The sequence below is a fragment of the Danio rerio genome, chromosome 20 (genome assembly GCF_052040795.2).
Source record: "Danio rerio strain M-AB ecotype USA chromosome 20, GRCz13ab, whole genome shotgun sequence".
NCBI lineage: Eukaryota > Metazoa > Chordata > Actinopteri > Cypriniformes > Danionidae > Danio > Danio rerio.
The window spans coordinates 7,934,216-7,950,523 of NC_141040.1; the positions used below are offsets into that span (position 1 = coordinate 7,934,216).

At 35.3% G+C, this 16,308-nt stretch overlaps 1 long non-coding RNA gene across 1 annotated transcript in view; it reads right to left on the reverse strand.

Annotated features, from left to right (window-relative positions):
* Window positions 1–2,773: 2,773 nt before the first annotated feature.
* LOC147839022 (uncharacterized) overlaps window positions 2,774–16,308 on the reverse strand; it is a 54,883-nt gene continuing 41,348 nt past the window's right edge. Inside the window, exon 3 of the long non-coding RNA XR_015518138.1 lies at window positions 2,774–4,138. This is a non-coding gene — a long non-coding RNA (uncharacterized LOC147839022). The remainder of the gene's footprint in view (window positions 4,139–16,308) is intronic.

Consider the following 16,308-nt stretch of genomic DNA (forward strand, 5'->3'; position numbering starts at 1 on the left):
CTAAAGAAGACCTCCCAACCTAAGGAAAATTGTGCAAACTAAAAAAGGTAATAGATGATTCATAGGCCAAACTAATATGAGAGGGATTCCTGGCATTTTCTAAAGCAAATAGAAAAATAGTGTGCAAGCGGGTGACCTGTTGCATTCTCGCTCATCTCACACTGGGATCAGGAGGGAGGTGTGCTTGTTCAGACACCAGGGGAGTGTGATACTTGGGTCGCAAAAGCCTGCGGTCAAGTTGTAATTTCAGTTTCAATAAATTTCCCTCTGCTGAATAACAGGTTTTATTTTCTCCAAACAGGTTGAACATTTTGTTTTTGTAAGCGGAGAAGTGAACTAGAACCCTTTTGGTTCCAGAGGCCACCAATTGACAGATCACAGCCCTGATCCCTACCTAGGATTGTTTTCAGAATGCCAGTAAGTATTAAGAAAAAAATTAATGGAAAATGCGCATTGTAATTATGTTTAAAGTTACATAAATAAAAGTACAGTTGACTGAGTGGAGTAGTAGCTTGAGCTGTGAAAATGGAGGCATCCAGAAATGCTGACAAATGTTAAGTTGTGATTAATATTGAACCTATATATAATGGAAGAATATATGTATGAGCAATATCATACTCCTAGCAGTTCGATATGGCTGCATATTGGCAGTGGTGGAAGGTTTGCGTTGACTTGAGGCCACAGGCCAATTGCCTTAATGCCCCACCAGTGCTGAAATACAGCCATATCGCACTGCTACTCATGTGATATTCCATTTTTACCACAGTTCGACTGCACAATCGTGTATATAAAAAAGAAAATCATACACAAAGAGTCTCAAAAATCCTTTTGTATGAGGAACTAGTTTCTTCCACCCTTCCTTAACATCTGCAGCTGATGCCAGAACGGCAGACACCGCTGCTAGTTCACAAACGTCACTTTAGAGCTAATATTTGAATGATTCTCTTGCATAATATCTAAAGTGATGACAAAACAGGTAATTGCTGACATTTTAAGATTATAGGGCTGAACGAAATGAAATGCCATCAGTCTACAGATATCTCCCCGTATTTTTCTGTTGCAATCGGGACATCACAATAATTAACCCTGTAAAAGCTGGAGCAGCACAAACACTACCAGATTACTTCCCACATAGTAAAATTAATGTGGCTCAAATCCAACCCTCACCAGACACTTACATCTGGCCCACATGTCACATGGAATGATGACACTTGGGCAGTCTGCTCCTGTTTGCCAGATCTGGGTCACAATAAAGCCTTAGCTATATCATATATCAGCCAGAATTCAACCAAATGAACCAGAACTGACCCTATTCTGGCCCACAGTTTGCTTTATTATGGTCAAGATCCGGCCCACACCAGACTCTTGCATCTGGACCACATACTGAATAGAATGATGGCTCTAGGGCGGTCCGCTCCTGTTTGTCAGATCTAAGCCACAAATCAACCAAAGCAAGACCACATATTAGCCAGAATTCAACCAAATGAACCAGAACTGACCCTATTCTCGGCCACATTTGCTTTTATTTTGGCCCAGATCTGGCCTCCATCTTACACTTGCTGGGTGTGGCAAAATACAAAAACCCAGCTTGCATTGCAGGATGAACACATTCTATAGCTTATTGATGCTCTAGTTTTCATTATTTGCTGTTGATTCTGCTGTTAATGTTGATGTTTTTGATTTAGTCACTTTTAGTCTCCTGTTTGTGATGTTTGTGAGTTTTGTTCATTTTGTTAATTGTCACCGTTGTTGAGGTTCATGCGCTGATTATTGATGTCTTCGTGAGCAGAAGTTGAACCATAGAAATTTTCAGCTAATTAACCTTTATAATTCTGTGGTATGTGCAAGCATGTTATTACGTTACTTCTGATAATAGATTAAACATTGGTGAGTTATATTATTTCATCGCAGGTTGTGTCTCACTTATTTTATCTTTTTTTTTTTTTTTTTTTTACTTGGCTTGTTTGCTGTAATAAATAAAGTTTTCAAGCAAAGTTTTCAAAAGTTACAGCAACCCAAAGAAAATATTTATACTATGATGTTCAGGGCTATGAGCCCAACTAAATCAAACACTTTTCTCCATGATGGTGACTTTAGTCTTTGTGGTCCACAGATGTTTTAAGATAACTGGGCCGCATTTGCCATATCTTATCTGGGCCACTTTAGTCTCACATCCACATTAGCCAGAGCTTACTGTGCCAAATATTTGCCAAAAGTGGCCCACATTTGTTTTAAGATAACTAGGCCACATTTGCCATACCTTCTCTGGGCCACTTTAGGCTCACAGCCACATAAGCTAGAGCTAACTGTGCCAAAAATTTGCCAAAAGTGTCCCACAGTTGTTTTAGGATAATATCTTCTCTGAGCAAATTTCAACCTTGACATAAAAAAAAAGTTTTCACCAAAATACAAAAACTGTTACTAGAAGTTTTGTTTAAGCAAGTATTTCACAGTACTTTAGAAATACTCAAAAATGCATGTCAATGTATTCAAACTATTCTATAGGACTTACAAAAACCCCACAAGTGGCAATTTCACATCTATTACATTCATAACAGAGAATTTTCTCATCCATAACAACACCTTTTCCTCATAAAATATTAAATAAATTAAAACCAATCATTTTTTTTTCCTTTCATTGAGTGCCATCTCGTATCCTTTAGATTATCATTGTTTCTTTTGGGTTGTACAGCTTAATTCACAGCTTTTTTTGTCACATCCATAACGCATGTTTATTTTTCTTAAATGTTTATTTTTATGCTTTTTTTTTTTTAATGTTTACAGATTGACATTTTTCTGGTCCCTTAACTCTGTGGTCAGTTGTTCTGGAAAATATAAATCAAAGCTTCAATATAATGTTAGCATATACTTTCCATGCGAATTTATGTTTTGAGTTTCTACTGCAAATGTCACATCCGTAACACTGTAATTGCTCATATATAATACATTGAAGAAAACATGACAAAGGTGCAATATTACAACAGAATCATTATCATTGCTCTTGATTTTTAAATAACATTAATTAATGTCAATTAAAACAATACAACTTTTCCAACTATATTCTGATATTTTTTTCTCAGTTTATGTTTGGTCTTGGAATCACATCAGTTAGCTTGCATTATGTTATACACATAGAATATGATGATTTTTTTTTAGCATTTATTGACATCTTTGTGTAGACGGTCAACTTTAAAAAAAAATTTAAAAAATGGATAGCATTTTGAAAGAAAAACACCACTTTCAAATCCGAACCAAATTTTTAACGAATACAAACAAAGCTTCAGGGAAATTGAAAAGTGAGTCTGGTACATATTAGCTACAGAGTAGATTTTAGAAGATTACTCAATCTGAGTTTGCTCAAACAGGTGTGTAAAATCATTATTATTACATTTAAACTAGCATCAGCATTCAAGCCTCGAGCCACGTCTTCCCGCAAGTTTTCCCAGAAAAATAGAAAAACACACAGGTCAACATGAAACCCACCAAAGATTTTAAAAGTTTTGAATGAATAAATAGTTCCAGTTCATTAAGTTTGAGCTTCTTGCATTACAAATTAGTAAAAATTATTTGTAAATGTTCATATAGCTCATGTATAATTTTGAGCCCATATTCATTCTGGTCCTCTTGGGTGCCTTGAGTTGGAAAAAATAAGCTGACATTAATAACTAGTGTGAAACATTAGTGTGCTTTGATACTGGGAGGCCTGGAAAGACCCTGCACCTCTGGCATTCGGAGTCTGGATGCACTTCAAACAGCACAGATGAAGAGAACTAACAAGCAACAGGGCACAACAGAGACGGCCCACCATGAAAAACAATCCACTGGCAGCATGGAATATGTTAAAGGAGAGAACAACTATGTTTGCCAAATAGAACAAGATCACTAATTACATGAGTGGTACAATATTTGTTGTCTCCGGATCTTAAAGCCATAGTCATATGTTTTATTTTGGGTGAAGGGGAACAAATGTAATGGGTTTTGTCACTGTGGTCTTGTAATCTGAGCCGGTTGGTTCGATGTATGAGCACGATTTTTTTGACATGTAAAGCATGAGACAATGTTGGGTTTGGCAGCAGGCGCAGAAGTTTCACCGAGGTGATGATAGGGTCCCTTCCAAATGTCTCGTTCCCACTTTCAGCTAAACAGAGAGGAGAAGGGCATTAGAGAATAGAGAAATATTAAAACACAAAAATAATACAATACAAATATGCTTAATCACTGATTTACTTTTATACAATTGAAAACAAACTTATATTACCTCTTGTAGAATTTAAATTAGTGCTGTTTAATGGATATACAATTTATTTCTACAGTAACATTACCACATTTTAGATTTTAAACGGATAAAAATAGAAGTAAAGACCTCAAAATTAGCCATTTCCCTCTGTAATGTCCCCGTAATTAAAGCTAACAGATGTTAACTCTGATTTAATTGATGTTCAACACACACAAACTGGTTAAAACTTCAGAATTGCTTTTCCAGGGTTAAACATGATGATTTTTTTAGCTAATAACCAGAGCTGATTAAGTTACTTAAAAAAAATAATAATAATCAAATACAAATTAATGAAAATTTACTGGAAAGTTGTCATTTGTAAGTTGTAAGCCATTAGATTACTAATTACTTTACTTTAAAGTTATTTTAAAAACATATGAAATATACCTATAAAAAAATAGAAAATAAACTGCAACTCTTTCAGTAATTTGATATTCACTGAAAAACATTACAATGGGTTGATTAAAGCAGCTTGAAGTATTCAATATACGAGTTCACCCAAAACTTAAAATTCTCATCATTCACTTTTTCCTATCCTGTTTGTCTTTTTGTTTTACACAAAAGAAGACATAAAGAAAAATGGATACCTGGTTAACACTTTAGAATAACGATCCATTATCACTAGGTTAAAATATCAGTAATAAACTGTTAGTAAATGGGTTATTAATGACTTGTTAAATAATAGTTAATAGTTTGTTAATTATTTATAACTGTGCCTTATAGATAGCCAATAGATAACTTACAAGCTGTTAGTTAACAAGTTATAAATTACTTGTTAACTGTATTTTAATGATTTATAATATTTAATAAATTAGTAATAGATCATGAACAAGCATTTAGTGAATTACGTACTAAAGACTAGGTAGGTATCAGTTAAACTACATTACTGCATTCCTCAAAACTGTAATTAGAATACACAAGTGTGCTACTGTGTTACTCGTTACATAGAACTCTGCTAATAACTAATATCTTCTGTCCAAGCTATGATTACAGAAAATAATATTTTACTAGTTAGGTGAATGTGCTACCCACTGCGCCACCGCGTCACCTGATGACACTAATGTTTAACGTAAAGAATACACCATTCTGTATTGAAATTAAATGCTTGGCATTAACATCTAAATTACAACATCTAAATGCTCTGCCATTGTTTGAAAAGAATAACGCAGAACTCAAGAGTGCAACAGACAGCCCTCCTCCAAAGCAATAGCACTTGCTAAATCTAGATTATGGAATGAGACTAGACAGGTTTATGAGCTGAAAGAACTGTCCTAAACGTTCTACAGATGTTTAGTTACATCAGTCATTTTAAACACATCTCACCAATTTAATTCCTGTACCTTTAAATGTTTTACATATTTTATTTATTTAACTTCATTGCATTTTTCAAAAAAAATTCTTTTGCACTTTCTCAGTGTCTCTTAAAAGCATCAGTCATCATTCTGTCATCCAAACTGTTGAGTCCCAACCAAAAGCCTGTTAACAGTCAGAAGGAGGTAAAGACGATGGAGTCTGGATAATGTCTTTGCCTATTAGTTAAAGTCTTTTTGAAGGGTGTGGATCTTATACTGCAGCACCCCGAGCATCATGCCAGAATCAAATCGAATTCCTCATTCATCTTTTTCAGTATCGTCGACAATGCAGCATACCTTCACCTCATAATTTTCTTGATATTCCAGCTTCAGTGAAGTGTTACTCGTTGCTAAATACCCTTGAGATGCACTCAGAATATATGAGACAAAATTCCTTTGCGCTAATTTAAGTTGGGAAATTGCTGAGGGTTTTGCGAAGGCTGGTTCAAGCAAAGGGGGTCAAAGTGCACAGGGCCTAAGGCTTGAAGGGGCTCATAGTACTGTCTGGGAGAGTTTCTAGAAGGGGATTTCAATTAAGCTGGGCTAAAATTCAGTCATAAATGCGAATTTTATTGACAGAGACCCCTCCTCCATCTCTAAATGCAATTCATACTGAAGGGGCCTGAAGGGAAAACCCAATTACGCACCATTTCAAGGACAGTCAAAACTACATCAATAGAAAATGTGACTTTTTCATCATGTATTAGGTTTAAGGCCATAATATACTTAAAACAAAATTGAAAAACTGAAATGACATCAATTCGAACAAAATCCAGCCAAAATAAAGTTCATTTTGATTTCATTTCAGCACTTTTGAGGAGATCATTTTCACTCTTAAACACCTGTGAACTTCTATTGGTCCGACTGCAGGCATATGTATATTGTGTATGAGTGTGTGTGTGAATGAGGGAGTGTATGGGTGTTTTCTAATACTGGGTTGTGGCTGAAAGGGCACCTGCTTTGTAAAACATATGCCGGAATAGTTGGCCGTTTATACAGCAAGAATTTTATATATATATATATATATATATATATATATATATATATATATATATATATATATATATATATATATATTTATTTATTTATTTATTTATTTATTTTATTTTTTTTTTTTTCAGAATATTGGTCTGAATCTATAGTCAGATCTAAGTTTCCATCACCTGGTGAATCTAGGTGGATGTGTGGATTGAGGGTAGCAAGCCCTGCCGCTGATTTCATGAGCCCTATAGTCATTTGTATTGCCAGAGTAGGGGACATTTCAGATATCTCCATATACTTTTTTGCGAGCTGAAGTATTGAAGTAATACAGCACTGGACAAAATACTCCTAGCTTTAATCCTGCTAAGATTTCACTCTTGCTGCAGCACAGGCCTAGGCTGACATGAATCTGTACAACTTTCACAGATTGAGAACAAAAGATTCATTTTCAGTCCTTTCGGTTTTATTTAGAGAGTTCGTTTGACTTAATTGTCTTTGCTGGTTCTAAACAGCTGAGTGCTACAGGTGCTACAGGTCTGTTTTCAAAATGGATAGAAATCTGACCTTTCAAAGGTTGCCTTTGCTTACTTGATGACCGTGGCAAGGAGAAAAAAATCCAGACTGTTCAGATTCTGACCTGTATCACATCGCATTTTATAAAACTTCTGACTTCTCATGGATTGCGTTTGTTTACTTAACAATAAACAAAATGATGACCTTTTGCATCCGGTTGCATCCGCTCCGTCAATATCAGCACTATTATTGATCTGCATAATCAAATCATGTTTATAGAAAAGTTAATAATGAACATTTATACATAAGTATTTGTGTATAAAGCATTTATGAGAGTTTTATGAGAAGTGTTTCTTATATGATATGTGAACGACCCGTACAACTTTATTTTGACATTTTCTCGAGCAAGAATGAGGTTGACTGAAACTTTCTGTTGTACACCATGCCCACCGAAAGGGTACCATTGGTAGGTGACCTGTACCGACCCGTACCATACTGTCACACCGTCAGGAGAGATCATTTAGAAGACTGGCAAATTACGTAACATTTTAAGGGCTGTTTAAGCAACATAATTAGCAAAAGGGACATTTTTCTTTTGCACTGTGTTTACAGAGTTTAGTACTTGTTACAACCATACAGTGGTAATTAACATGTTTGCTGCCAATAATGGTCAGCAGTGAGTGTTTGTATGGGTTTGTGATGTTGGCAGAAACAGGCCGTTCTTGTGCCACTTCAAAAGGAGCAGATAAAAGCCAAGTCGTTTCCCCACTCTGGAGGACCACAGGAGGCCAGGCCATGAAACAGCAACCCCTTTTAAAGTGTGCACACATGTGAACACACACACACACACACACACACACACACACACACACACACATATATAGTGAAAGTCCAACTTTTGCCAGGATTTCGAATGACCCCAACCATCAAAACAAATAAACTCCAAAGGGAGGATGAATAGATGGTGTTTCTAAAACAACATTGATTTAAATATGAAAGCAGCACTAATGTGAGGTAGAACAGAGAGCGGGATTGTGAAGAGACTGAGCTGTGCTGAGGTAAGCAGATAGTCTCAATACTCACATACTCTCAGCAGAGGGCACTTCATCTCTGTCTCTATCTGTCAGTCACTCATCTCATACAAAACACTTTATATTTTGGTTCTTCCCTACTATGTGTCTTAATGTTCTTGTAATACTATTGCAGTACAAAGACTGTACTAATGTCACAGCATTCATTCTTTTTAATTAGGATGTTCATTTTGTTTTCTAATAAAAAGCCTCAAAACTTTACAACAGGGGTTCTCAAAATCTCAATTCAAAGGTCCACATGTAATTTTTTTTTCAGTGTTAAAGGTCCAGATATAATGGTTAACTAAATTTGTTTTATAGAGCCCCTATTATGCATTAAAAAGGTCATATTTGGTTTTGGGGGTCTCCAGCAAGGCCAAAAAACATTTTCGTTGTCTTATTATATGCATTTATTTTTTACCTAATTATCCCAATGACTCCAATTTAATTTTTTCAGCAATTCCTTTGTTTCCAAACCTCTTCTTTGAGTGAGGCTAATCTGCGCTGATTGGTCTAATGACCCAGTCAGTTATTGTTGGTCGATTGGGTTCAGTGTGAGACAGAGAAACCCCCAGCACATTATAAAGTAGCACATAGTATGTGCGAGCCCAATGCAGGAATGCAATAAAGCAATGCCGTTAAACAGCAACATATTACTCTACTCTCAAACATAACCTCAAGTAATATCAGTGACACACATTCAGTATTAATCCACACAAAGGCAAAGGTTGAACTTTTTTGAAATTTGACAGCTGATGGTGGCCATAGCAAAGGCAGACAGCAGAGGATTGCAAGTTCAGAAATCCATTTATATCAGCAAAGGTAGAAGCATTCATTGTGGTTTTGGACGCAATTTGTGAACAGCCCCATAAAGATTTAACCTGAGAGATACAGTACAAGCACTGATCTATAATAGATAAATGATTACAAGCCACATAGAGTGATTTCAAGATTTCACACTATTAAATACATATTTTGCAAACTACACAAAACGAGACAACAATTTTAAATACATTACATGTTATTATGGTCCATATGAACTGTCAAAGTCTGACAAAGTCCCCTACATAATAGTCTCTGCTGGTCTTTTCTTTAATAGCAAACGGCCGATGAATCCTGCATTGCAACATAAGTTATTGTATCAAAAATCTGAAAAATGATAGGATAACACAGTGCATAGTTGGCTATACTGTGTTTTGTACTGTGTACTGTGTATATTGTTGTGAAAATGAACTTTATCCCTTTATTTATGTCATGATCTGTCCCATGATACCCCGCGCTCTGCTAGTGTCTGAAGGTAAAGGCGCGTTTACATTTTACTGGATCTAGCACAACATATTTGGTGATGTATCGACGTCAATGCCTTCTGGCAAAAGATCCAAACCCAACATGATTCATTATCACCACTCTAAGTGTCTCACATTTTAGTCACGGTGCACTTTCAGATTTAAACCTCAGCTGGGTGTTTTCATTCACTTAGTGTTGTGTTACACACTGCTTGGAAGCTCATTTTCAAAATCCCATAAAAGTAACTGGGTGCAAAATACTGAGCTGTCTAATGTAAAATATTTCACTCTGTTCCATCAGTTGCGAAGTAAGAAGGTACACATGCACTGTCAGACATGCAGGATCAGACATGCACTCTCAGGAATGGCTGTACATAACCCCTACCCCTCACAGTGATGTCACTTGCTCTGTTGATTCCATGTGTCTGAGTGTGCAAGTGAAGGTCTTCAACCAGACACTAGCGGTCTAAACTTTTTCTTTTATAGTGGCGTTTAACATTTCAATGATGCCAACTGATGATCAAAGGCAAATTTGAAAAGTTTTACCTTCCAAAAGGAAAAAAAACCCCACCAACAATCAAGAACTCTATTTTAGAGTTATCTAGATTCCTTGACAAAACGTCACCAGTGTTAATTTCGTTGACGAATAAATGTCATCAATTTTTGAGGCGAACAAGTTTCTACTGACAAAAACTAAATAAAAATTAAGTGATGATGACGACAACTCTAATAAAAATAAACTGACATTTTCGTTAATTAATAAAAACGAGGCGAGAATGTGATTGAGCGACGTTGTTTGGAAAATATCCAATCAGAATTTATCTTGTCGTGTGTGATGTATGATGCACACACATATTTGCAAAGTAACTGTTTTACAGTAGATGCAGGATGCGAGTACATCATCATCCATAGGGGCGTCTGTCTGTCTGATTAAACTATAGTAAAATGGCAACAGCTGAGAGAAAATAAGATTCACATTTGATGTCAAGACAAAAAGATTGTAAACTGTATGGGGAAGAAAAAGCTGATAAAAACAACAAATCTAAAGCGACATCAGCATGCCAGGGAATCATCCATCATGCAAAGATAAACTCGGATCTTTTTTATTTACCAGTGTGCTTTTGCTTAACTGAAATGCTGTAGCCTCTCGCTGACCTTAAGACAAAGGACTCTGTTAGATTGTACATTAAAAGTTATTAAATCATTCAGTCCTAAATTCATATGAACATAGCATTCATTTTCGTGATAAGTTGTTTCCTTGCATGTTTCTTTTTAGCTAACATAGCTACAGTTTAGCTAACCTGCTAACTTGCTCTAGGTTCATGTGCACAGTCTGCATCTGCTGAGATCATCATGACAGCAACCATTTATAGTGTACCTCCACCACAAAACAAAAACTGCTTCATTCAGGACGTCATTCTGCAATGTGATTATTTCTTACTGTAAGGATGTAATGGTACAATAGTGCTATAATCTCCGCTTATGAGTCGCATACAACATACAAGATAACGAAACTGCCTTGAAGTTATGTGCACTTATTTTACGTACATCTTTGGTCTAGATTTCTTCTACGCAAGTAGAGGCCGAGTGCACATTATCATTTGCCAATCATCTGTCATTACTTATTTACTCAGTGCTGAGCACAATGTACTGTAACATCAACTACAACAGTTTAGCTTGCTATTGACTGACATTGCAAAGTGAACTTAAACTATTTTAAGCCCTTTCAAATATTTAAAAAAACTTGAAACTGATCAACAGACTGGTTAAAAAGATAATTAGTTTACCACGTTAAAGTAAAGGGTTTGTTAAATAATTGCACAATCCTACCTTTTCAGTTGGGTATTTTTCTTACTTGTGGATTGATTGCATCCATGCACATAATTTTACATATTACTTATGATATAAATAAACAATGCATTACAATTTTTTGGTTTTGGTTAATTCCTCTGTGGCGATTAAAAAAGGCACTAAGCTGACAAGAAAATTAAAGAAGGAATGAATTAATTTTCGGTATTCAATGGAGAAGCTATATTACATATTTATTGAGACTGTTTAATTTTGAATGTTTTGTATAAATAAATGTATTTAATTAAGTTACACTTAAATTAAACCAAATATATTTTGTCAACTAAATCTAGGGTATGAAATTTATGAAATTTATTTATGAAATTTAGATGACTGAAACTAGACTAAAACTAAAATGATTCAGAAGACTAAAATATGACTAAAACTAAAATGATTCAGAAGACTAAAATATGACTAAAACTAAAATGATTCAGAAGACTAAAATATGACTAAACTAAAATGATTCAGAAGACTAAAATATGACTAAAACTAAAATAATTCAGAAGACTAAAATATGACTAAAACTAAAATGATTCAGAAGACTAAAATATGACTAAAACTAAAATGGAATTTTAGCCAAAAGACTAAAACTAAATCAAAATTTGTTGTCAAAATTAACACTGTGGCTCAAACAGAAAAACTTTAACTATTGCCTTTGGTTTCAAATTGGATAATGGTCGAAAAGACATTATAAGCTAACAAGATTACAAGTGTAACGTGCATTTATCAAAGTAGTAAATCCACATTTGTTATCCCTTGCAGACAATTTGTGCTCATAAACATGCAATGTTGGTGGGTCCAAATTGAATTCTTCTGGGTCTTTATTTGACTGTCAAAAGCAAAACACTGTAGAGTTGATTGAGCCAACAAAAAATGTAAAAAAAATATTTTTGCAGTCCATATTTCTCTCCATAATTTTTTATTTCGCCTGCTATTATCTTAGTGTTCTCTGTGACATTTTCATTTCATCTTTCTTCATTTTCTTTCTCTTAAAATTCCTGGCCAAGCCTGAAACTCATTCAGCGGAATTACCCTTACAGAGCCCTGGCTCACTTTTTTTTTATTACTCAAAATTACACCCACACTTCCTCACACCAGGATCAAACGGCAGACCCACAGCCGAGAGAAAAGAGCCATGAAGGAGAAACAAACGTTTGCTCCTTTTTCATCACCACCAAAGACTCATTTGCAAGCAGAATGTGAGGTAAAGGGCATTTTTAGGACGGTTTGCTATAAGATGAATGGTGAGGTGCTTTTGAATGAGTCTAAAGGTCAATTGAAGGCCATTGACAGGGAACAATGCCAGACTTTTGGCAGGTGGTCTAAATTTGGTGTTCCCAGGCCAGGGGCACGGTGAGGAGGAAACAGACCCTGCCCAGCAGACAAACGTAATATACCATTTCATAAACACACACACCCAGCCCAATTCTAATTTCATAACTCTTTCAGACACATTCCTGGAGTGAAGGCCCAGGAACCAGGGTCAAAAAGCACTAGTGACTTTCGTAGGCCAAGAAAATAAGTACTTATAGATGAATTTGTTTGTGTGCTAATCAAAGAAAATCCGGTTTCGTTTTGATTGCCTTGTGCCATATGCTTGCCAGATGAGTGATGGCTCTCTTTGGGCAATGTGAATATATGTGTGTGGGTGAATGTGTGTGTGTTTGTGTAGCTTCCTGCTAACAACTGAATAATCTACTCCAGACGCAAAACAGGACCCAAACCAGCTCCGGCCTATAGGGGTTTGAGTGCTCCAGCAAGATCGGAATATCTGCTCTTTGTCAGTAAATGTGGTAAAACAGATTAGTTTCCCCTTCAGTGGCTCACTAACTGCATTCCCAAGTAGGAATGACCGCACTAACTAACTAACCATGGTAGGGATTGAATATGAAAGTATTAATCATCTTAGATTAGGCTGAATGATATGTATGTGAAGTTGAGTAATGATACATCTAAAGCCAGATGTCCACTTATTGAACAACATTACTGGAAAACATCTGCACAACAAGATAATCGCACATTGATAATGAAACTTCTCACTCTAACCCCTCCACCCTGTTTTATAGTACTATGGGGATAAATGTTAAAATATTTTTAAAAAGTTAGTTTTTATTGCATGAATAACTTAAAAAATATGTTTTTATTAAAAAATTTAATTGTTAATGAATCATATTTACTGATAATTCTGCAGGAAAAATCAAAAGGATGTGAGATTTTAACATTTAGATTACAGTTTTATTCATACATTTATTCATTCATTCATTCATTTTCTTGTCGGCTTAGTCCCTTTATTAATCTGGGGTCGCCACAGCGGAATGAACCACCAACTTATCCAACAAGTTTTTACGCAGCGGATGCTCTTCCAGCCGTAACCCATCTCTGGGAAATACAGTTTCAAAATTCTTCAACTATCACACTGTAGCAGTACAATTTTAATGAGCTTATATTTTGGCATGATACCAATGAATTGTAGAGCTTGTGCAAACATATAGACATCACTATGATCACTATGATGCTTTCTTAACTGTTAGTTTCTCACCAATTTATTTTTAATTATATAACTATTTACTTTTTATATATGAAAGCCGAATCAATATTTGAACAGAAGTAAGAGGGAAGATTATAGTCTGTATATAAACACATCATCTGCAGTAGCTATGAAAAACTGAGTATCATGACATATTGAAAAAATGATCAACGTAATTTGGAAAGTATTTTTATTTTTTTTTTGGTGTAACTTCCTAAGTCTTTGCTAGATGAAAATTTTTTAAAACATTTTCTGGCAGATTCCAACAAATTATTCATAATTTTGGAGGTTATAGCATAGCGTTTTCAAGGAGAGTGCATGATAGACAGCCCAGCAGGCATACAACGTTCGTATATTACGTTAAATTTAGTTTTTGCCGTCAGGTGACGAAAATTCATTGTCTACCCAGCATCTAAGGACAATGTTATTTTAATGTCCAATAACGATGTCAAATGACGTTGACATTTGGTTGATTTTTGGTTGTGCTGGAAAGCCAACAAAATCCAAACGTTAAGCCAACATCTTAAACCAATGTCAATTGACGTCAAATACTGACATTTTTTCATCAGGTGGGTGCCATTTTCATCAAATGGCACCCAAAGTCTGATATATATCATAGAGGTAACTTCCACACAATGTCAAGCTGTAACATCATTAGATGTTGATAGTTGGTTGATTTTAAGTAGATCATTGACATCGGACTGATGTTGGGTTCTGACGTTAACCCAATTTTCATTTCCAAACAAAATGAAATGTCCCCACGATATTGGGGTATCATATTGACTTCCTGTGTCTGCTGGGTGTTTGTCACTGTAAAGCTTGTGGAACAGAGTTTACAAGTAACACTGTTCACCATTGGATTGGATCGACATATTTTATCCACAAGAGGTTCTATTTGATTCTTTATTTAATTTTCAGGATAGTGTCAACTGTTCATCTGATCACACAAGTTGGAGATTACTAGAATCAGCTTTAATGGCAAAATACACACAAAAATGCCTTTGATTGATTGCCTAGCCCTACTGTCAGAGCGTACAAACTGATTAATAGTGACCAATCAAATGTACGCTATATAATAATTAAATGAATCAAACTAACAACAAATAATTTGTTGATATCAAGAATTGAATCGCACATATAATAAGGTAAAGTTGTTGATATCAAGAACTGATATCGCGATTTAGTTCTTGATATCAACAATCGCATTCTGATGTCAACAGTTCACTTCTTAATATCAACAATTTAACTCTTGATGTCAACCGTCAGTATTCCTGATATCAACAATTAAGTTCTTGATATCAACATTTCATTGCCAGCTATTCTAACTAATTAATATTCAATCTCAGGATATGCATTGTTGATGTCAACAATTCAACTGCATGTGTATATCTGCTTTGTTATTCAAATAAACCTCACAGCTTGAGTAACAATGCAGTTTTTTCCTATGCTCTTATGCTCTATAAAGAAATACTGTATATTTAAGATGAATATTACTTCAATCGTAAATATATTCAAATATTTAATACTGTAACTATAGTTCATTTGAAACATAACATCTCAAAAAGTTGGACATTCTGGAGTTCTTTGTTGAGATTTTCTGCAGACTTATGTGTTGAGCATCAGTAAAGACAAGGTTAGCACCTGTCAGCTTTAATTGTAGGAAAAACTGGATAATTTTGAGGTTTTGTCAGGTAATTTAATCTACAAAATTCAAAATATTTTAGGCATAGGATCAAAATCATTGACATAGTGGAGTGATGATGTGTAGATTTCTCATTATTATTCATAGCAGAGTCTTGACCCTGCTTCTTATTTATTCATAAGAGCATGTGCTTTCCTAAGGCCAGGCAGACCTGCCAAGCTGTGAGACGCAATAACTGGGCGAGACCGCATCTGCGCAAGTCGTATGTGTTTGTTTCCATAATCCATGGGGTTTGTTGCATGTTTTCCCCCACTATTCTGTCAGGGCCAATACAGCAAAGTTGTTTGTTTGCAGCAAGCATTTTTGTAGAGAGAGCTGTACGAGAATTGGAGAATGGCAAACTTTGACTTTTATCAGTTGAGTTCATTATCATTCAGACACATTTGCACTATGCTTTATGTATGCATGTAAATTTAATAAAATGTACAGTATTGATGTTAGAATACATTATATCAGTATGGATGTGTAGGGAATTTGCAGTAATCTCTCAGACATAATATACTTAAAGATCTGAAACTGTCACTCAAATGTTTTGTGACTGTAAAAAAGAAAAGAATAAATGGTCAAATTAAACTGTTAAATTTATAACAAAAAGAAGCAGAATGATTTGACTGTACAAGGGAAATAACTCTGGTTCGTGCTGCTCTCAGGCTGCAGGTAGGAGAGACTGCTGTACGAGGACTGGGCCGTACGTGAGTGGTACAGTACAGACACATGAGAGCTTCTGAAAATCTCCAGTGACAAAAAAAAAAA